At 37.7% G+C, this 22445-nt stretch overlaps 1 protein-coding gene across 1 annotated transcript in view; it reads right to left on the reverse strand.

Moving 5' to 3' along the window:
- The window catches only part of cntfr (ciliary neurotrophic factor receptor), a 238680-nt gene extending 225543 nt beyond the window's left edge, over window positions 1–13137 (reverse strand). The window contains exon 1 of the mRNA XM_008423847.2: window positions 12888–13137. The gene's annotated coding sequence lies outside the window, so the exon portion shown is untranslated. The remainder of the gene's footprint in view (window positions 1–12887) is intronic.
- Window positions 13138–22445: the final 9308 nt, after the last annotated feature.

The raw sequence follows: 22445 nt of genomic DNA on the forward strand, positions 1-22445 counted from the left end.
ACTGTTTTTGAGTTGATGTGAGTTTCCAGGACTTCGGTTTTTGTAATCAATGACTGGATGTTTCTTTGGGCATCAATACGGAACAATTCTTGGTCCCACTGCTCTTAATACTTTGTACAGTGCATCTTCTACAACATTTACAAGGTTGTAGCATTCAGACAGAGGGACGYTTGACATCTGTAACCCGCCCAGGGTCTTGCATTTGTCTTATGCACCACCTGGGGTTTCTTGTCAAAAAGCTTCATGATATTAGGGATGGCTGTTTCTCTCTAGGAGAAGTAGCTAACTGGCCATGGTATGGTGGATTCCAGCCTCCAATTTGTTAGATGTCTATGCACAAATATGAAGTAAAATGTATGTTGATACAGGAAAATAAAAAGAATGATATGCATGTGTCCTATTTTTAAAAATTATTCATYCTSATTAGAAAGCACTTCTTTCTTACCTCTGCTACTTAGAAAACGGAATGTTTTTTCAAAAGACAAATCTCRAATTCGGCATATCAATGTGTTTGCACACAGTGGTTTAAWTTCCATGCACTTGAGTTGTTTGTATGACAGTCCACGTTCACGTGTCAGTGCAGCTCCACTGAATGCATGCATTTATTTTTTTAAGTAATGGCTGTTTGGATGTGYGGTTGCCTGGAGTTATTTAGCATATTTAYCTGCACGTTTTCCAGCGTGTCACGGATCTGTGACAGGGTGACTGTTAGCTGCAAGTTATCCGTCTTTACAGCTACAGGTGCAAAGAGATGCTGACACTGCTCACACTGTCTCACGTATTCGAGAGGGATTTTATTTTGTCTCTATAGTCCTGACACAGACATGATGCACACACACTCGGCAACTCAACAAGACAGTTTAAAGAAGAAAAAAAAAMCTCACAGCTGCATACGCGCAGAGGGAGGCGAACATGCCCACAAACATACAAATAAACATGACGCCTTGAATTTGTGCTTGCACATCTGGGATGCGTATGAAATCTCAGGCACCTCGCCAAGGTAAATAGAGGAAGCTGCCAGGTCTGACATTTTTTGGCATTAGGAGATGCTTTTCAAGGTGACAGCCATCACTTGCTGTAGGAGGGRGTTGCGCACTTGAGCTGTTTAACAGTCCCCACATTGTTGTTTGGTATCTATGCGTGCAGCAGAGTGTGGGTGAAAGCATTCCTACTTGCATGAGTCGGGTGTGTTTAGGATGAGCAGATAGGTTTCACCATTTAGATAACTTCTACAACAAAGACATCAAAATTAAGAACCCGATTTAACTTTCTTGTTTTTGAATGTAATGTAGATTTTGCTTGGAATTTAATTTATAANCTCACAGCTGCATACGCGCAGAGGGAGGCGAACATGCCCACAAACATACAAATAAACATGACGCCTTGAATTTGTGCTTGCACATCTGGGATGCGTATGAAATCTCAGGCACCTCGCCAAGGTAAATAGAGGAAGCTGCCAGGTCTGACATTTTTTGGCATTAGGAGATGCTTTTCAAGGTGACAGCCATCACTTGCTGTAGGAGGGRGTTGCGCACTTGAGCTGTTTAACAGTCCCCACATTGTTGTTTGGTATCTATGCGTGCAGCAGAGTGTGGGTGAAAGCATTCCTACTTGCATGAGTCGGGTGTGTTTAGGATGAGCAGATAGGTTTCACCATTTAGATAACTTCTACAACAAAGACATCAAAATTAAGAACCCGATTTAACTTTCTTGTTTTTGAATGTAATGTAGATTTTGCTTGGAATTTAATTTATAARGCACATTTTGAGGTTAGAACTTTGCCTCAGACAAAGCAACACCGTGGTAAACTGTCTGCCACTAGTCCGGCCTTTGAGTACAGTTATAACGGTGTCACAGGTGTAAGTAGATCAGTTACAATCCCTTTGGCAGCTACCTTCAAAGGTCTGACTTTTCTTTCATTGTGAAAATCCCATGTCAAGTAGAACTAATAGGTCAACCTTCCCTCACATTCTGAAGAGATTAAATGTTTTATGAGTAAAATACAGCAAAAAAAAAAAAATATATATATATATATATATATATATATACTGTCACTTTATTTCTTTCACTTTTTGCTTTGAGCGGAGTCAGACCTCACTATTATAATTTTGGCAAAAATCTCTGCAACTAAAGCCTCACTTTTTATACTTGTTTACATCAAAATGAACATGATTGCCCTTGATGGAACTTGGGCATATGCAGTATGATGATACGCAACATGTTGATCTTTTGTCAATTGCAATTTTTGATATGGGCAATATGCACTCATCTGGACAGAAATCTCTGAGGTACTCCTTGTATCTATTGTAGCACTGAGGAGTACTTCCCATATGATCTTGTCTCCCACTTTTACTGGTAAACTTTTAGCACATACTCAGTACATCTGTACACCATTCCCACGACCTGGACAAGGCCTTCAATGTATAATATACCTATCAGCATCTTGGACCTAGCTGTGTGAGCTGGATAGTTTCAGCCGCATCTTTGCAAATGCATTGCGTTTTCAGTCATGTCTGTCCTTTATACTAAATTTCTCTTGTATTGATCCGATTCAGCTGTCAAATGAAATAATGAAGCCTATTAAGCTTTTATTTACCTTGGCTCTCTTCCCYCTTGATAGTTAGAGACTAAGAGAAAATTGGCAATTTGTTTTAGTTGATCAGTCATTCTCCCAAGCATTCATTCAAAATAAGTAGCTGATACTATCAGAGTATAAAATCTCTTTGCAGCACAAAACCTACTCCATTTTTCTTGGTATGTATGCTGATGCATCTAAAATGGATTTTATGTGGGTCTAAATGTCAAGAAATAAAGTCCATTATGTGAAACATTACACATCCTATCAYATTTTTCAAACATGCATGTCATTTGTGATGCACTCCCTGCTCAATGCATTGCATTCATGTTGAAATGAAAGGTAAAACAGCTTCTATTGCTAAGAACACWCWCWCTCTCTCTCTCTYTCTCTCTCTCTCTCTCTSTCTCTCTCTCTCTCTCCTTTTCTATAACGGAAATATACTAATCTAAGTGGTCAGCAGCTGATTTAACTAGAAAATACTGCCGTTAAGGCAGCAGTGAAATGGATCTTCATCAAAGTGTCTGCATCACAAAGCACATGATTAAGTAACATCATTATACGATCATTGTTGTGCCATTTGTGAATTGAATTTCACAGTTGGTGACATTTTAACATGTCAAAATTGTCCGTGGGAGTATGTCTTAACTTGTAATCAGACATATTTGTCATATATTTTATTATTAAATAAATGCCTAGCTGTTAAACACAGTTTTTTATCATTTGGACCCCCAARAATAAAAAAAGCWAATCCAGCAACAATAAGTACGTATATTGAGTTTTTTAGAARACAAGAATATGGGGTATGAGGAAAAACTCAGATGAGCAGAGACTATTTGTAACCAATTCATAACCATATTTTAGTTTTATTTYTCTCTCACAAAATTTCAAAGACAGAATAAAACTCTACTCTTTYACAAAGTGCCTTCATGACATACAATATTTTTCATTTCTTAAATTTTCCATCTCCCCACTTTCCCCGTTCCTCCGTTCAAGCTTCTGTCCCTGTTCCTTTACTACTTTCCTTTCCTCCGCCTGCAGTGGCTGCCCAATAAAGGATGTTGTTAATATCATTAGGCAGACTTCCTCTCCGGCCAAGCGCCCGGCCCACTCCCTTTCAGCCATAATCAAGCGTGCACACTAACTATCAAAGTAGACATTGCTAATAAACTACCACAGTGGAGCGGAAAAACACACACACATATGGTCCTTCAGAGAAAATACTGTCGGGTGAGCGCAGTTAAATAAAAGCGCGTGTGCTCGGTGGGTGTGGGCCGCCTGTAAGGGGGTTTGTCCAGACACCACCAATAAAAGGAACTCCAAAAGCAGGCCCAGTGTAATGCAAATATCCTACTTAAGTATACCAAATTAATTAAGACTGACTGAGAGACATGTACATAAGCAGACATGACTAATGAAGTGGGCTCTAAGAAGAGGCAAATACTGCCAGTTCAGAYGGTTTAAATTAGGAAAAGAAACGTAAGAGCAATCATAGCTTCTAGTTGTGCAGCACATTTCCTGTAAATCGTCCTTAAAAAGGAAAGCAAAGTGACAGCTGCATAGAAGGACTTATCTTCCTACAACTTAAAGCTAAGGTCAGTATATCAGGAGTTAAACATAGTGTAAAGGGTAATATGAAATGCAATACAGTGAGCGTGGAGCAGTACATTTAAAGAGGAGGAGGAGGGGAGAAAGGCTGTTAACATAGAAATATATATATATATATATTAACAGGCATTCAGATTCACAAGTTATTGTCAAGCAAAAACKATATTATTTGCAAAGACATGTCAGGCAGGTCATGCATTATTTTTTTTTAAGTTAAACTTCATTCTTTTAATAATCTAATTAGCACAAAGATGCCACTATTTATCCAGATAAGTGACTAAGCAGTTTTGTATGAATGGATCATTTTAGTTTTGCTTCGATATAAAAGAAAAACCACTGAAAGAGGAGTGGAATATTTTCTATGATGCTAATATCCATCACAGTTTTTGGATAAGTTTGACGTATCTTTAAAGTTAGAGCTTTTAAGTTAATATTTACCTCCGATTGGGGTGTTAGTATGCCATGTTAGGTGACTATGGTTACCAGAAGATAACACAGTATTTCTGACTTCATGTAGGTACTTACTAATAAAGCTTTTTTTTTGTTCCTGAKTCCTACTTMGAGTATAAAGATATTTGGTTTCACAGAAAACAATAAATAAGTMAAAGTTTTTCAACATGTACAATTTAAACCAYATATATCAATGCAGTTTTTTTTTCCTTCCTTGGAGTGTAATTAAGAGAAGCTTCAGGATTCTTGYACAATATGTGGTGACTATTGAGCTCCATCTGTCATGCTTTATTTACCGCTTTCCACGTGTACATTAATGGAAATAGAAAGGGTGACATTGATTAGGGTTTAGACATCAGGCTTTTATAGATTCAAAGCTCCCAGCTCAGAGAGAGGCACTCACTCWTCCACTTGCATAGTGCTGGAAAAAAAGCAGTCCAGACAATGAAAATCATATACTTGGACAGGCGTGGACAAAAATGGGCATAAACAATAACACACTTTACAGAATGCAGCTTCATTAGAGTGGACAAAGACACTCAACACAAAAATGCATGGACAGACACATCACAGGCAAGTGCAGACAGCACTGCCGGAGGCAGAACCCCAAGCCTTTCAACAAGCCATACATATTTCATAACTAAGATAAATAAATATATCAGAAAAAATATCCTTAAAACAGGAATGAATTATTTGGTCTCTATTATAAACGAGGGACTCCATGCTGAGACTGATAAATATATCAGGAACTTTCCAGTTGATGAAAAATGGTACATTATTAATAATGGGCCTCACTAAAAGACTGGTGGACACTTTCTGTGCACAGGAGTGGTGAGAAGCAAACATTAAAACAAATGAGAACTAATGTTTCAGCTGAAAAAAAACAAAAGAAAATACTGAAACACTGTCTCTCTGAAGCACCAGATTTGTTAAAGTTACTTTGTTTTAGAACAATCGAGGACACAGGTTAACCGCCTCTCCTCACCTGTTCACCAAGATTGTTTTCCAACTACACTTTTGTTTGTCCCATGTGCAATGACCTTGGTCTTGCCTCYAAAAAATACCTAAAGTGTGAATCCATTCAACCTGTCCCCTTTTATTTCCTCTAATCGTTGCRCTATTTTTTTCTACCATGACCTCAATCACACAAGTGGCCTCAAAGGTGTTAGACTCATGAGTGGTACCTCATTCTCATTTCTACCCACCCTTACCCCTGGTCGACAAACATTTATAATTCTCACAGTCTCATCTATGGTATTTCTGAGCCTCTCAGTTTCTAACTCAGCTTCCTAATGTTTCTTTTTTTTCTCTACCAGGGACTGGAAGGCACTCTTTCAAATTAAAGTCTTATTTGAAATAAATAAATAAATAAATAAATATAACCAGAACGTTGCACATTAATCATCCTGCAACATCTTAAGACATCAACAAGGAAGCTACATCTTGACTACAAAAGGTCTTACAGTGGACAATGATCCCAAACGTGGTGCCTGAAGAACAGCAAAGTCAGTGTTTTTGACTTATCAGAAAAACTCATCAGAAAAATCTGATCTCAGTCCCATAACAAATTTGTGAGCAGAGCTGAACGGGTTTGTGTGAGCCAGGAGACCAACAAACCCAACCAGATTTGGAGATAGGCATAATCCTAAATTCAAGAAAACAATTGTGAGAAACTTGTGGAAGGCTACCCTAAATATTTGGTCATAGTCATACAGTTTAACACTAATGCTACCAAATTTGAAGGAAATATGTGTACACTTTTGAGTCTGAGGACTCTGCTAATTAGCTATAAAATGTTTTTCGAAATCCTAGCTGACATAAAACAAAAAAAGATTTAATCTGTTTTATTGTAAGCCAGAGAAAATACAGGTTGTGTGTATCTGCACAGTGTTTAAATCTCTGTTGAAGTCCTCTAAATGCAGTTGCCCTTTTAGCCCCGCCCCTTGTTGGTGCCACTACAGCCATGTTAAAATACATGGAGAATACTACGTCTTTGTTTCTTTCTCTTCATCTCTTGAGTAAGTCCTTAAATCCATCTCTTAAAAAAAAAACTTATGTTCTTACCCTCCTTTCCTTAGCTGCCTGAGTTAACTTCCTTGGTATTCATTGTTTCTGGTATTCTTCAAGTCTGCCAGAGTGTGAGCCTTCTTGCCTGGTATAAATCTTATTTTCTCTCCTTTGCCTGACCTCCTATTATCCTCAAGTAGTGACCATAGTCTGATGTTATCCACAGYTGACCTCTCCTTGTCACACTTCTTAAATTATCAGCCTCTCTCTCAATTCCAAGGCGAAAGTGGCACTCTACCTCACTTTCCTCATTCACCACATTGTGCTTGGAAACAGGGCACCCTGCATTCTGAAAACAAGTGCTATCTTCCTKTCTTTTATGTTCCATTTTCATGCTTTGACATAATTTTAAAGCATGTTTAAAACAAAAAACAAAAACACTTTTCAAACCTAATGCTGAAAGGTCCTAAATTTTCTATCTAGAAAATTGATTTCTAGGTAGGYTTAAAAGGCCAGAACAACTTGTGTTGTGCGAGTCCATTTTATAAAATTTTCTGCCTACACTGATTTGTCTTTAATCACATCCCACTTAAAGTGTTGACAATAAGAAATAATGAGCACTGAAATATTAAAAGAAATTTGATCTTAAGCTTGATTACATAAATGCCTTGACAAGTAAAYGATGGTCATTATATATATATAGTTGACATTGACCATATATACCATATATATATATAGTTACATATATGGTCAATGTTTTCTCTCTGCCTCTTCTGATCTACCACAGATTACTTGAGATTGATAAATCATCTATAATATTCTAACTACACTTCATCTAAAATACACCAGACTTTATTTTATTTCTAAGGGACACTTACTACCYGTATGACTACAAAAACACACTTGCCCCTCCATTGAGGTGTACGGTGTTGGTTGCATCCATATTAACTTCAAACTTTTAATAATTATTTTTTCAGAAGTTGCCCAATTCTACCTAATATTATTAACATTTTACAATGCAGTTATATTTAATATTAGAAATAAAGCTAATAAAAACAAGATTTATCGACCAGATCTGAAGTATTATAACTAATTATCTTGAAATTATCTTCCTGTAGTTTCACGCCTAGACTAAATCAAATGCAAGTGAAAACTAAATTTACAAGGGTGTTGCTTTGTAACAACAAAGCAACACTCATGAGAGAATAAGAAGAAAGACATTGGCAGTGATTGCTTTTCACGTCTTGTGTGTAAATGTCTTCACTCAGTAGCTGGCCAACCTACAATGCAGTCACAGTGGCGGACAGCTACAAGAAGCACAACACTTCATGCATCCACTCTTCCCAGAATGCTAATGACTTTCTCCTATACCATTTCTATACTGCATGCATGTGGCTCTGGATTGCCCCATTGCCTGGAGGCAGTTTTCACAAATATGTTTTTCTCATGATGTATTCGTACACCATATTTGCATGTGGCTGAAGAAGGTATTTTATTTACTTAATGGAGCTCAATTTCTTGACAGAATGCAAATGAGTGCAGGTGTCTCACATGTGGAAACAAAGTGTTGAATAGTTCTCTAGTTTTGTCTGGTATTTGTGTATACCAGGTCAAGCACTTGTTTTAGGAGGGRCTTAGAGTTGCATATTTTTTTTCTCTATTTGTTCCTCCATCCATTCCTTATTTGCTTTATTCTAAAACTGAGAGCAGCCAAACCAATGGATCTCCTGCAGCAACAAGAACTCCAAAGAGGTGAATGAAGTTCTGTGTAAAGAGAGAAATATTCAATTGGATGTGCACGCAAGCGAGAAAGTAAGTTTCCCAACAAAACACGTAAAAATGCTGCTTCTAAAAGGTGAAGGGAAGATACATACGCAGTGCTGGACAGATAGGTGAAAAAAAATTATACTTTTGAACATACTAAATAGCAGTCAAAACCACAAATACCCATTATTAACAACTTTTCACCGCTTTGACTATATATACCGAACAATAAGCAATGACACAAGGGGATGCWGAATATCTATTTGCCCTCCCCATATTAAAGGAGACAAAGAAACCATGTAGGGTTCCCACAGATAACTAAAATAATTACAAAGTTTCCCTCTAAGCCACATTTCACAGCCTGTTGAGTAGAGAGAAAATGGTTGTAAAATCCATATCTTGGAAATGTATGTAAGGCGGCTTAATTGGGGCCAAATTCCAACAAATCGTGTCATGTTTTTACACCTTCAGGTACAGTTAGATAAAAGCACACAGCAAGTGGCATTTTCTATCGAAAGACACAGAAAGAATAAGACAGAGAAAGCGTGGGAGCTGCATCTCACCAGAGAGGAACGTTGGCTTTTTAATGTCTCTCTGTTTGGAGGCTTTCTGCATCTAAAGCCCTCACCTGCATTTGTTTCCACAGAGGCATGCAAAATTTCTCTGTTCTGTGTGCATGTTCACACAGATGCGCTCGTCGAAAATATCTTTTCATATTTTCACACCTTAGATGCAGTTGGAAGGCAATGCACAACAAGGATTGAAAAAAAAAGAAAGAAAAGAAAACCAATGTGCCACAATGGTGTTTTCAGCATAAATCTAACTGAGCATTGACTGAACTTTAAAGAAAAGAGCTGATAAATGTAAAGTGAATTTGAAAATGCATAAAACTGAAAACAAAAAATGTTGAATTAAACACAAAAATAATTTGGTTTTAAATTTCTGATAAAGAGCTTAACTGATGCAAATCTATCAAAAGACTGCTTTGTTCAAATTTAAAACAAATATAGATCAAATGTAGGGTTTCACTAGGYTATTTTTAGCCCGCGTTTGTTCAGTTTCTACATGCTCCACATAAATCAGATTATGAGGTTTTATAACTGCAGTGATCACACTCAACTTTAAAAACTTTTGCAAAAGACTTAATCGCACTAAMGTGGTTCTTCAATGCATTGACTAAAGAGGATCTGTATGCAAATGACCATAACATTTTTAGAAACCATGTGTGATTTCCTTCCACTACACAAATATGCACTCATTTGCTTTGGATTGTCACATGAAAGTTAAAAAAATAAACATTTGAGTTTAATGTTTGAAAAAAATTCAGAACAGGAAGAGACAAATACAGTATAAATTGAGAAAGAATATTATTAAAAGAACTTAATTTATACAGTTCTTTTGTTATCATTTTACCCATATTAATCAAGTCACATATGCATTCATACACCAAAACATAGATTGGTAGGGAACATGGGGTTAAGCCCCTTAAACATGGGCACAATTTTCCCAATGCAAGACATCTACTGTACCCCCTCTGACACAGATGTACCCAGACAATGAGGAGAAAACCTGACAGGCAAAAATAGAGAAGTTTAGAAGTATTACACATTTTTAATMAAGCCCACCCCTCATTAAATGTTCATGAGCATTAGTTCCCAACCATTTGCTAAGCTACAATAACTACCATTATTTTTGTTCTGACATTTTCCSCTTCCTCCTTTGCTAATAAGAACTACCATTACTTTGAGTAACTGAAACTGTTTCAATAAAAAGAAATAAAACATCCAATTTCAGGATCAATGCCCAAATGTCTAGACTGCTTTTAGCAGCCTGAGAAATCAATATGCAGTTTACAGGCATCTCTGTGTGCTGCTTGGTATACAGGCATATGGGCACACAGATGCTCAACATACACTCACAAGCACTGCTCTGCTTTTCTGTAGTCTGTGTTTCTCACACACATGCACATGCACATGCACACGCACACACACGCACACACACCCCCACACACCTGTCTCTTCCCCTTCAGTGTTTCTTCCGAACCAACGCTGTACAGGAGCTGGTCTGAACTGCATGCCCAGGAATATGAGCATACTAGAAACATACATTGCTTGTCTTTCTGGTCACAGTCGAACTCTCAGCTGAACGCTTGTCTTCTTGTATCTACTTCTCTGTGCATTCGACTTTTCTTATTCAAACTTTTTTTACCTTCTGCCTATTAATCATGACCATCAGTCTGCCTATCCTCTATAATCTTCCTGCCTGTGTCACTCTGAGATGTCCCCATTTTCTCAGCCTGTCTTTCCGTCTGGCCACCCCTCCCATCCGCGGACTCTTTCTGTCAGTCTTTCTACTTGCAGACCCTCCTCCTCTTCTTTCCCCTGTCCCCTCATCCCTCCTATCAATCCCTCCTACTCCACCACCAACTAGGCATGAAAACGGTGCTCCATTAGGAGCACCGGGGCTTAGCCCAGTCTGACACATACTGCTTTGATCAGCCGTGAGCTGGGCTAAACACCCCACCATACCCCCAGTCTGAGGAAGCGTAGTCGGGAAGGAGGAGCGGAGGGGGGTTGCATGTTTAGAGGAAAGCAAAAGTAGCTGGAATTAGAGGGACATTTGACCAAGGAGATAAAAACTTGTGCACAAGAAAAGAGAAGCACAACTCTGCAAATTAAGGATATGTCTCACAATTCTGACACCATTSTACTTTCATCAAGTTTTAGTTGATTATTTTTTCTTTTTAACATGACTTGATTCCCACAGTGTTGCCCTTAAGTCTTTGTTTTTTCTCCCTCCCTTCCATCACCTCCAGGTAGCCTCTGGAATGCGCCACCAACAAATCACTGCAGGTGCACAGCTCAAAACTCTGAGGCTAAAACAACCTCAGATGAGATTTCTGAATATCAGAAATTGTCATGACAACTTATCTGACATGACAAATAAAAAAAATAAAAAAAATACAACAGATACTGAAAATTTATGAAACATGACATTCTGGTTTAATGTTTAAATTTCGTGAAGACTTTTATAGCTTTTCCCCCGCACATTCTTGGCTTTCTTTTCCAGGATTACAAGGTCTTCACAACCTTCTGAGTCTTAGTATCTTAGTTATTAAGATCTATATCACGTGTATAAAAGTCAATGTAAGTTTGTATAAATTTTGCATCTAGGTTGTGCTTTGAGGTTGTGATTCTTCATATATTTAAGTTATGATTCAAACTGCTGTGCAGCTCTGCTTTCAGGATTGTGTAAAGAGTAAATCAACAGGTAACCAAGAAAAAAAAACATTTTTGAGAGGTTTCAGTATTTAAACAGACAGATACTAAACCTGCAGCAGTAAAAGGACAAAAACTTTGTCTTTTTCTCCCAAGGACTGAGGAGAAAAGGGATTTCCGCTCACTGCTAATCAATCAGGCTGTGATAATGGCTCCCATGCCTAGCTGTCGACTGGAAGGGTCAAGGCATCCCGTGACCCAACGCCCAGGGCCCAGGGGCCAAAGCTCCTCTCAGAATAGCACCCCAGGACAGACTCCCTGGGCTAATTGTCCAAGCCAGTGTCAGCCTTTTCAATGCCCCCCTCCCCAGCCTTCCCCACTCTTTCCACTTTCTCTGTCATTCCTCTCTTTCTTCTCCCCCTCTCTCACTACCCATTCTGCCCTCCTCGCAACTCTGCGATCCTCTCCRTTTCAGCGTAACTGAAGAATCTATACCAGCTATATCAGCATACAGGAGCTGGTTGGGCGACGAAAATACTACTTACAGCTTGGGCAACACAGACAAACAGAAGGCGGCTGGTGAAAAGCAGAGAAAGTTAATGCAATGCCAGAGACAGGGGAGGAGAGTGAGAAATTGGACAGCGTGTCAGAAAAACATAAGTGACAGGAGCAAAAGCAACACAAAGACAAAGAATACTGAGGGAGGGAAGAAAGGAAAAGAAGAATGTAAAGGACATAGTGGGGCATATGGGTAGAGAGAGTCACAGAGATGCTCATCCCTCTTATTACCGGAGTGCATTGGCCAGTCTATCCACTTCCAAATGGATATCAATGGGTTTCAGGAAATCTGCTCAACATCATTCTGACAGAGTACAAGTCTGAATGCAAAAGACAAAACACACACACATACACACACACACACAGAACAAGAGTCCAAAGCTGACTCTACTCCAGCTCTGTGCAAAGACATTCCTGTCATTCCAAGCACACACTGCTAATTAACATCATTAGATCCCACAGACAGAGGGAGAGCGTGATGAAGAGGTAGTCCACGGTTGCACTAGCTCCACATCTCTTCTCACTTCTGTCACCCTTCTTTCATCTTCYTTGTATGTCTCTGCACACTTCCGTCAATCAAACTCACTTTCTCCCCTCAGAGTCTCTGTCAGGATCTCGGCCAAAGAGCGCTGAAGTGGAGCAAAGTCCCCCCTCCTCCCAAAATAAAATGCAAACATAAGAGATGACAATTGAAATCAGCTACTCACTGGGAATCTTTAGCTTTTTCTGTATTTTCTTTTTTCCTGATCTGTCACTCCTTATCCTCTTCTTCAGTGGGGAATGGGAGTGTGCTATCCTGGCGAGTGTGCAGTGTCAGTCCGATAGAGGGAAGTTGCCTTCTGCGTGCATGAGCATGTGTCGGTGTGTGCGTGGAGGAAGGCAGAGAGAGCGTGAGTGTCTGTCTCTGTGCCTTGCACTGCTCTGACTGAGAGAGCTGAGGCTGTTTTAAACAGGCTGCTCTCCCCATGTGACCAGCCCAGCCACAGGCAGGAATACATTACGGAGACACACACACACACACACACACACTCGCTCTATCTCCCCCTTCTCTCTCTCTGTCAAACGTACACACACCGTGTCCACATTGCACCCCCTAGCCACCGCTCGGGGTATTGGAGAGAGAGAGAGAGAAGCTCTCACAGACACACACAAACAAATTTKCCATGCATACTATCGGGCATTACAAAAAAAATTAAAAATTGGAATAATCTTGCCAGATATGCAGCAACTTCTTCACAAACAAAAACAAACATAGCAGAAGACATCGTGATATTGGTTTGAGTGGTGGAGGTTTTGGCCGGTTAAGAAATTCCCTTTAGACAAAAATCAAGAACTGATTCATTCAAAATTAAATCAATRCTGTTATTAATAAATAAATATCCCTATTAAATATATATTCATAATTGGGAGCTTATTTAGTCAGAAATAGCTTTACTTAATTTTTTTATCCTGAAATTTGTTGCAAGATTTATTTTTGTAGACTCAAATTTCAAAATAAAAGTGCATGCACAGAGGAAACAAATTATGTTGGGGAAAACTACCTTKGTATGACACCGGATAAAGTAGAATYAGATGCTTGGCTTCAATAGTAAACTACAGTCTCATCTCAGTTCTCCAGTGTCCTCCATATGTTCTGCTTTGTCATCCTGACTTCATGAACCCCAGATGRTTCATGACATGATGCTAGATTGACCAAACAGGACTCAGGACAAGAAACAGTTTGGTATGACTGGTCTTTAAGGTTGGAGGAATAGTTTGTACAAAACAGATGTGAACTTACTGCGACAAGGACTGCAACTTGACCAGACCTGCACCACAGAGAAACATCTGCCTTGTCCTTTGAAAAAAAAGAACATGAATTAAAAAGAATATGCAATTGAAACGGAGTTAAAAAAAAATCTCAGAAATACCTAAAGTAGCTTTACAAAATAAAGTGTCACAAAATAAACCACACTTTGGAAACAAATAAATGTAAAAAAATATACACAGATTCTGAAATAAATGAATAAGAATAAAAAAAAGGAAAACTGTGATTGACAAAATTAAATTCTTTAATTATAAAGTCATATATATTTTAAGTCATATTTGTGTACAGCATTTTTCTAAAACCTGAAGTCAACAGTCACTTAACAGTAAAATGACACTATGTGGCTGGAAAACAAGTAAAATTGCACCTTTATTTAAATAAACCACCAAGTTGAGCTTTTGATTGAAATGAGAYAGACATCTCCCAAAAGATAATAAAATACTTTAATGAAGTGTCCAAAATGGRAAAAAAAAATCATAATGTTATGTATCATAACAAAGGGAACTTTGCTCTTCCTATTCTGAACATCGGTCATACTAAAATCCCCAGTTTCCCATAGTGATGTCTAACACAGAGTTTATAGCTCTTTCAAAGACCTCCATAGCTAATCAGGGTAATTGCTATTTCTCTGCTGGACCTTTTACCTATATCAAACTGACTCATTGGTTTTCCTTTGATCATGAATTTGAATGTCATTGTTAGACTTATCTAGTAATTTATAATTGGTAATAGTGTGCCCTCATGTTCAGGTTATTCTCTTCAAAGGGATGTTAATCAAAAGGGACTTCCTGGTAATACAAGATAAATAAAAACACAAAATACTATACCCCAATTAGGGCCAGTTCATCCATGCATATTAATATGCGTACTGTATCTGTAAGYTGTTTCCTTCCTATGATTTAGACTCTTCAGTGTTGGCTGTGGTAATCTATCACACCTGGAAGCACTGACCTTTTCAGTAATGAAAACCTTTTAAAGCTGCCCTTCTGTTTCAAGAAATATGGCTGCATAAGAGCTCCTATATCTTACAAGAAAAGTGAAACATACATTACACCGAATTTTTAAAAGCCACAACTGATGCAATCTCAATACCATAAAGTTCTCACATGAAACTGTGACCTGGAAAATATACCGATGGTCTACTTTTGTTTCTTCCCAGGTACAGAATGGAAAAGAAATGAAACAATAAGTACGCTTCATTATTCTTTCTAAAAATTGCAGCACATGCAATATTTGGACTGCGTGSCAAGAAATGGATGGATGACCACCTCCTAACACATTTTTYCTATAATGTTCAGGAAATATTCCTGGACTACTCTGCTCTAGCATGTTGCACTGAAATAAATATCTTCCAAAAAGGTGCAAACATATTATTATAAATATTACCAGGATATTCTGTTATTATCACAACCACTTCCAATACCAAATAAAGGCCAAATCTTATCAATAAATCTGAATAACAAAGGAACTTCTCAAAACAAATGCACATTTCAATATTATCAACAARTTATTAGTAATGATGATTGTTTTTTCTTGGGKTTTTTTGCTGTTGATGATCATTTGCAACTAGTTGCCATCTTCTTATGTGTACTTCCAGCAGGGTAATGCACCATGTCCAAAAGCTAATGCCATGCCAAACTGGTTTGTTGACCATGACGATGATCTGTAGCAATAGTGGCCGATATTGACAGTAATGAGACAGGAAATGGGCAGAGAAAGAAGGTGGTAATACAAGTCTCAAGGCTGGGAAGCACATTTCAGAGGGCTTTGTTGAGGATTACTGGCCACAAAATATGGGGTGCGGTACACTGGTTCATCACAAACTGCCCCATTGTTTCTTACTTTTGCTGTCACATCATTGTCTTCCTTTATTTGTCATTTTCATATTTAATCATCATCTYATTATCTTGGTAATAAATTTCAGTGTTTTACAAGTGCCTCTAAATGGTCAGATAATTAGTGGAATTATAGAATAATTACATTTTGTGAAAGAGACCATGCTCACCGACTCCCACTCTAAGCTCACAACTCATTCTAAAAGCTTCTCATTCAGTACAAGGAATCCTCACACACTCCTCTTTCACCTCTGATTATTATCCTTGTTTTTTTCAGTTTCCAGCACCTGGCATGCCATGGTTGGTGAATTTTCATTAGTGCAGAAACCGCAGTAATGTCTAACATTAAATAATGTTGGGGGGTTTTTTTGGTCGTTGCTTTGAAATCTGATCTGAAATTGCACAAATCCTGTAACAGTGATGTTCATGTGCAGATTACATGGTCTTTTAAAGATGCAGCGGTATTGTATATTCTAAAGTAAAAAAANAGAGACCATGCTCACCGACTCCCACTCTAAGCTCACAACTCATTCTAAAAGCTTCTCATTCAGTACAAGGAATCCTCACACACTCCTCTTTCACCTCTGATTATTATCCTTGTTTTTTTCAGTTTCCAGCACCTGGCATGCCATGGTTGGTGAATTTTCATTAGTGCAGAAACCGCAGTAATGTCTAACATTAAATAATGTTGGGGGGTTTTTTTGGTCGTTGCTTTGAAATCTGATCTGAAATTGCACAAATCCTGTAACAGTGATGTTCATGTGCAGATTACATGGTCTTTTAAAGATGCAGCGGTATTGTATATTCTAAAGTAAAAAAAAAAAAATCTGTGGCAGCCCAGCTCAGCTGGCGATCACATTGTGCAGACTAAATTGCTAAATGTGTAGTTAAACATATGCTGCAGCATAATATATGGCATCATGTCTTCCTRCGCCATTAAAGCAAAAGTCAGACATGCAATAATGTGGCAGGGGTAAAAACCTGATATTATGGTTCTATGAATCTAAAAGAAGACATCTTTTAAACATGTTCGCTGTCAAATTGCTCTGCAGATTTTTCAGTCCTTCACAAAGGTCAGCTAAAAGTAACTTGCCSTGGGATGTGAAGGGTAGCTTATCAGCATTCTGGATAAATAGTAGTTGTCCAGTACTATTTGGCTTCAGGGACKCTGCACCATCTTTAATCCAGGTAGCTCAGACGTCTGCAGGRCAGTTTTGTAAATGTGTACTGTTGAGCACAGTGGCGAACCAAAATTAGTATACGAACTAGAGGGGCTTCACCTGACAGATGTGATTAATACATTGGACAGGAAGGCAGATACATTGTTACTAAAGATGGACGACCTTGATCATTAGGTCATTTAATTTATTGCCAAAATTCAGCCACTGATGTAGGCTACCCATATTATATCCATTATTATATTGCAAGAATTATTTTAGGCAATTTTCTGTTTAGGTTGTTTTCTAGTGAATGTTTCTACCAGTGCCTATTAAACAACTAACTATCAAGTCTRTACACACTGATGTGCACACAAAAGCACACAGGAAGTCAAAATAATCCTCTTGAATTTTTTTAAACCCCTCTTTGCRGAATTTTTCTCCCTACACAAATCTGTTGACCTCCTCCAGTTGCCAACTTATATCAGGAGTGAGAAAGCAAATATGACATTTGTGACAGCCAGTTACAGTCTTTATATAGTTGCTGTCTCTGCTGCAATTTTGGCAGGTTAGGGTGCAATGGTGTGTTCCAGGAAGGTGGCACAGGCTTTAATTATAGAGAAGTAAGACCTATAGATCCATTTAGAACATACAAACTTAATGCTTTGACTTTAACTAACCTTTCCTGGTGAGTCCTGGTGGACATATATCTTATATATCCTATCAAAAACATACTCAACGTGTTGCTTTTATTCTCACATGTATGTTTGAGAAATCATAGAATTTYCTGCGACTGCTTAAATGCTTACTACCACAAAGCACCGCCTATTTCCACAAAGCTCCTCCTTGCATCATTCTCCAGCCAAACATCTGCCTCTCAGAGCACCCWTTCCTCTGCACCAGAGGTTCAACTGCAGCGGTCTGTGACCTGTAGTGTTCACAGTTGCATTTGAAAGCCTCCATAACTGTTTAACATGCTGTCAGCTCCCAGGAAGTGAGATGCATTGAGTACAGTGTCCAGGTCTGAGATGATGCTCAGATGATCTCATGGGAATCATTTCTGATTGATCTAATTAYCAGCGTTCTGTGTATAAAGTAGAAAATGTCTGTGATGTTTCATAACCTGCTCTAGATGAACAGATTAACAGAAAAGGTGTCCTTTTTGGTCATAAACTGGCTGAAAATGGAAATTCAATTACTGATGTTTTTCCAAAACAGATTTTTTTTTGTATGAATCATTTTCAATAAACTGGAGATGCATACATGAAATTATTTAATGCAGATCTATTTTAAATGAATAATAAAAAAATAATAATATTTTTACAACTCACATTCATATGCCTCATGGTCATGTTCTGCAAAATATTGTGAATTTATTTGATCTCATTACTGGAGACTCAGGAGGGCAAAAAAATACTACAGAGAAGTTGAGGATTTTCCTTTAGTAATGCACTGGAACAGTTTAAGTGGTCTCATTTTATCCTTCAGCACATGAAGCAAAACATAGWTTTAAGAAAAATGATTTGCACGTATGATTCAAATTTCTAGATTCAATGTGAAAAATGTTAAAAACAAAGTAAGGAACTTATAATCATGATAATCATTTTTCTACTCGGCTGCATTTTTGGCTCACAACACCTTGTTCAGGTTGGGCTATTTTCTGAGAATTCAAGACAGATTGAGGGACCCAAAAATCTGTCAACACCAACTGATGTGTTTTCTTAATATGATTAAATAGGGATCATGTGACATGCATGTGAATGCACAGACCCACGTTTCTTCGTTATAATGTATTAAACAAAGGTAATCAATGTGATTCACTTCACCTGTCAATATTTTCAATCAAGGCTTAAATGTGGATTTGTTGGCTATGGTTTAAAAGGTTGCCATTTAAAAAGCTGAAAAATAATTAAATGATACAATTATATTTGTTTTAATATGGAAACAGTGCTCTAATTTATGTAAAAAAAGAGAAATGCTTGAAAAATAGCCAGTAGAAGTTTTAAGATAGATAATTTTGTTYCCTTCTAGAAAAGTTTTATTTTACTTGCTCAGGAAAGTGTTTTTGTACAACAATTGGATGATAAAACAAGATTCAAAGAGGAAGTGAAGGATTATGATAACTGGTTATTATATTTTACTGAACTTTATTAAGTTTTGTACTGCAGGTAAAAACTTCTACATTTTTCACATTGTATTTTTTGTTTTCTTAACCACTGGCAGCTTAGGGAAAGCTGACTGTTGGTCTAGTTGACTTGCAGGCAAATTTCACTGAAGAAATGGAGAGGGGGAAATTCCACTGATTAGAAATTGAACTAAAGGCATGATAGATCATCATTGCATCAGGTCATAAAGTGGATAGGGTGTGAAACAGCCCCACCACCAAGACTGTTAGCAGCCCCCAAACTTATAGTATGTACATGATGCACAGGTATCATGCCACAGTACGGCAACCAACAACACATCTACGTCCAAGACCTCCCAGTAAGGCCAAAGAAACAACATCCCACCTGACGGCATCAAACCCCGACCCATAAACAACAATGCGGGTCATAGCTCATTTAGTGAATAGGTGGTCCCCATGCAGCACATGCCCCACAAAAGTGCCACAAGCAACCGGCCCCTCATTCAAGTTACCACCTACCCAGAGTGGCCACCCTGGTCACAATAACTGACAAAGGCCACCAGTCCTGAAAGTAGAAGGTAACGGCTATAAATAAATGTAGAAAAAGTATTTTCCAAAGATGACATGACGGTAAACACTTAGGCTGATATGATGGTATTTGGAATTAATGTCATTCAGAGATATGCTTAAATATCCCAGCTAAAATCCTGCATATAAAATAAAAAAATAAAAAAATCAGAACAAATAAACTCTGAGCTCTGGCTCAAGTCAAAAATATTAGATGGCACAATCAATAGACTAAAAACCTCCTAAGGGCACTTTAAAACTTCCAAGACTCCTTTGAAAATAGAAGTGATTGCTGGAAAATTTAAAGATGCTATCTGTGAAGTTTTCTGAGAACACAGCTCAAGGAGACATTCCTCAGAGCAAGTTAAAAGCRAGCTGTCAATTACTGTACGTGTCAAAAAGTTTGGAATAAAATATCTTTTAATTTTATAAAAATTAGCACAGGCTCTGAATTTTGTGGCTATCACAAATCACAAAATGTGGCTTTCATGGAAGCCGACAGCCAGCATCAGAAACCCCATCTATCAGTGGGATAAAGCTTTCATGGCTTTCATGGAATGCAGATCACTGAATTCATCCTCTGCACACAGCTGAGTAAGTGGCCTAATCACAGCTGCAACAAAAAGACTCGAAACTTTTATTGGAGTTGGAGGCAGGATCAATTTTTTCATGACCATTTTTTTTTYCAAGACTCCAATTTGCGGTGAAATATTGTCGTGGATGTCTGCAGGAAAAGCTCCTGATAGGTATAATTGATTATTCTAAGCATACTTTCATCTCATTTGAGAGTGTAAGGYTGTACGAGTCTGAAAGAGTCAGCTGCCTTACTAATTGAGCCTGTGAAAGCCATTGGGAAGTATACTGAAGATTGAACTCTTGTGAGTGTGTGGCATTTTATGTTGGTATTTAAATCAATATACTGACTATAAAGAAAACACTTAAAATACAGGTGTCTTTTATGTTCCTACAACTGTGATTCTGAACAGCTTCTGGAACCAGTTAGACTGATGTATATATTATTTAGCAAAGTTAGTGTAAGGTATACTGTTAAATTACTAAAATATATTTTAAAAAACCAATACAATGACTATTCTAAGGAATAAGGAATAAACATTGGTTTGAAGACCTTAAAATACCGTAGAAATCCAGGAAGAGCTCGACTTAGCTATTAATATCTTATATTATAGTATAATCTTAAGAAGGTAMMAMMRRRSCMWWAAAAMMAAAATAACTACATCTTGACAGCCACACTGGACAGGTTCTGATGCAGAAAACCAAATATTTTATAACAGAAAATGTTTGGTGAAGTAGGCTAGGCCAAGAAGACATGAGCCGGATCATTCCCAAAGCGGTCAGGTGATAAGTAGATAAGACACTACCGTTCCAGGTAGACCTGTCATGAATTGTGTGAAGCCTCACACTTGCGGCAAAATTCCCCCACAGTCAGAAAAACAGAGTAGGCACTCGCTTTCACRCAAGGAATGGGAGGAAAGCAAACATCTAGAAAATGCTGTGACATGAACTGCATTTTGTCTTTCCAGACCAGAAAAGTCTCTTGACAGCCAACAATGTAATTGATTAATTATTTACTGGATTTTGCTTCATGCTTGTGTATGTGATGCCATGATAGCAGCAGCAGATAAGAATAGTATTATTTCCCTGGACAAAGCGCACTATGCAATGGTTAAAAATGACAGGGAAGCTGCCAAACCTAGTGGGRGCAAGAGATTTAMAGAGGACCACTTCCTCTTTGATAAACCTTATTGACAGGTTATTTAAAATGCACRTCACCTTCCTAACATTTCCTAGTCTTGTGTGCTGCATGCAAATCTGTTTTGTGGATGACATCTAAAAACTAATTTGTCTAATMTTTTGTTTCTAACTGTTAAGCTATTTTATTGGATTAGTATTTCACGTTTTCATTGCATTTCATTTATTTATATATTTCAAATAGGTTTTTAAAAACAAGAAAGCAAGTAATCAGTAGGACAAGAGAAAACATATCTATACATAACCAAGAGCACAATAATTAGCTTCCCACTACTTTTCTGTTTGAAAAAGTAAGACGTGTGCACTCATTTAATCTTACCTCTTATCTCAATTTAATGAAATATGTATACTTACCAACTTGATAATTMTCTAAAATTGTCATTAAAATAAYGTAATGTTATTCATATGCCTGCTCATTATAATGTGCTAAAGAACCAACAATTAATTTATATTACATAAACAAATTTCTTATAAACTGTCTCATTAGACAAGAAAATCTACAGACACAAAATAATAATAATAATAAAAATAATAATAATAATAATAATAATAATAATAATAATAGTGATAATGGCAATTATAAGTAACATCTGGACTATATAGTAGATAGTTAATTTGAAATCATCGTAAAGTACTGAATTGTTTGTTGCTTAAAACACACAAAAAATAATTAGCTTTATTTTACCATACCTGCCCACCTCATCATGTCATGATTTAGTCTTCTTTCTGGCCGGCTGGGGTTTATGTGAGCAATAATGAGCCTCTGCTGCTGTCATTGTGAGTGTGAGAGGCTAACTTACAGGCAATTTGGTTTTAAATTACATTTTTTGCTGACCTCTGACTCCCGAGTTGTGTGTTACATGCCCTATGAGTGGCTGTAACTGGATTTGATTTATCAACATCCACAGACTGCAACTGTTTCACTAAACAAGCAAGACACTGTAGGCTTTGTAAAACCTCAGTTCAATGAGGCATGCAACAGCACTTCACAGAGTTTCTTAAGC

Source organism: Poecilia reticulata, linkage group LG12 (assembly GCF_000633615.1).
Source record: "Poecilia reticulata strain Guanapo linkage group LG12, Guppy_female_1.0+MT, whole genome shotgun sequence".
NCBI classification, from domain to species: Eukaryota; Metazoa; Chordata; class Actinopteri; order Cyprinodontiformes; family Poeciliidae; genus Poecilia; species Poecilia reticulata.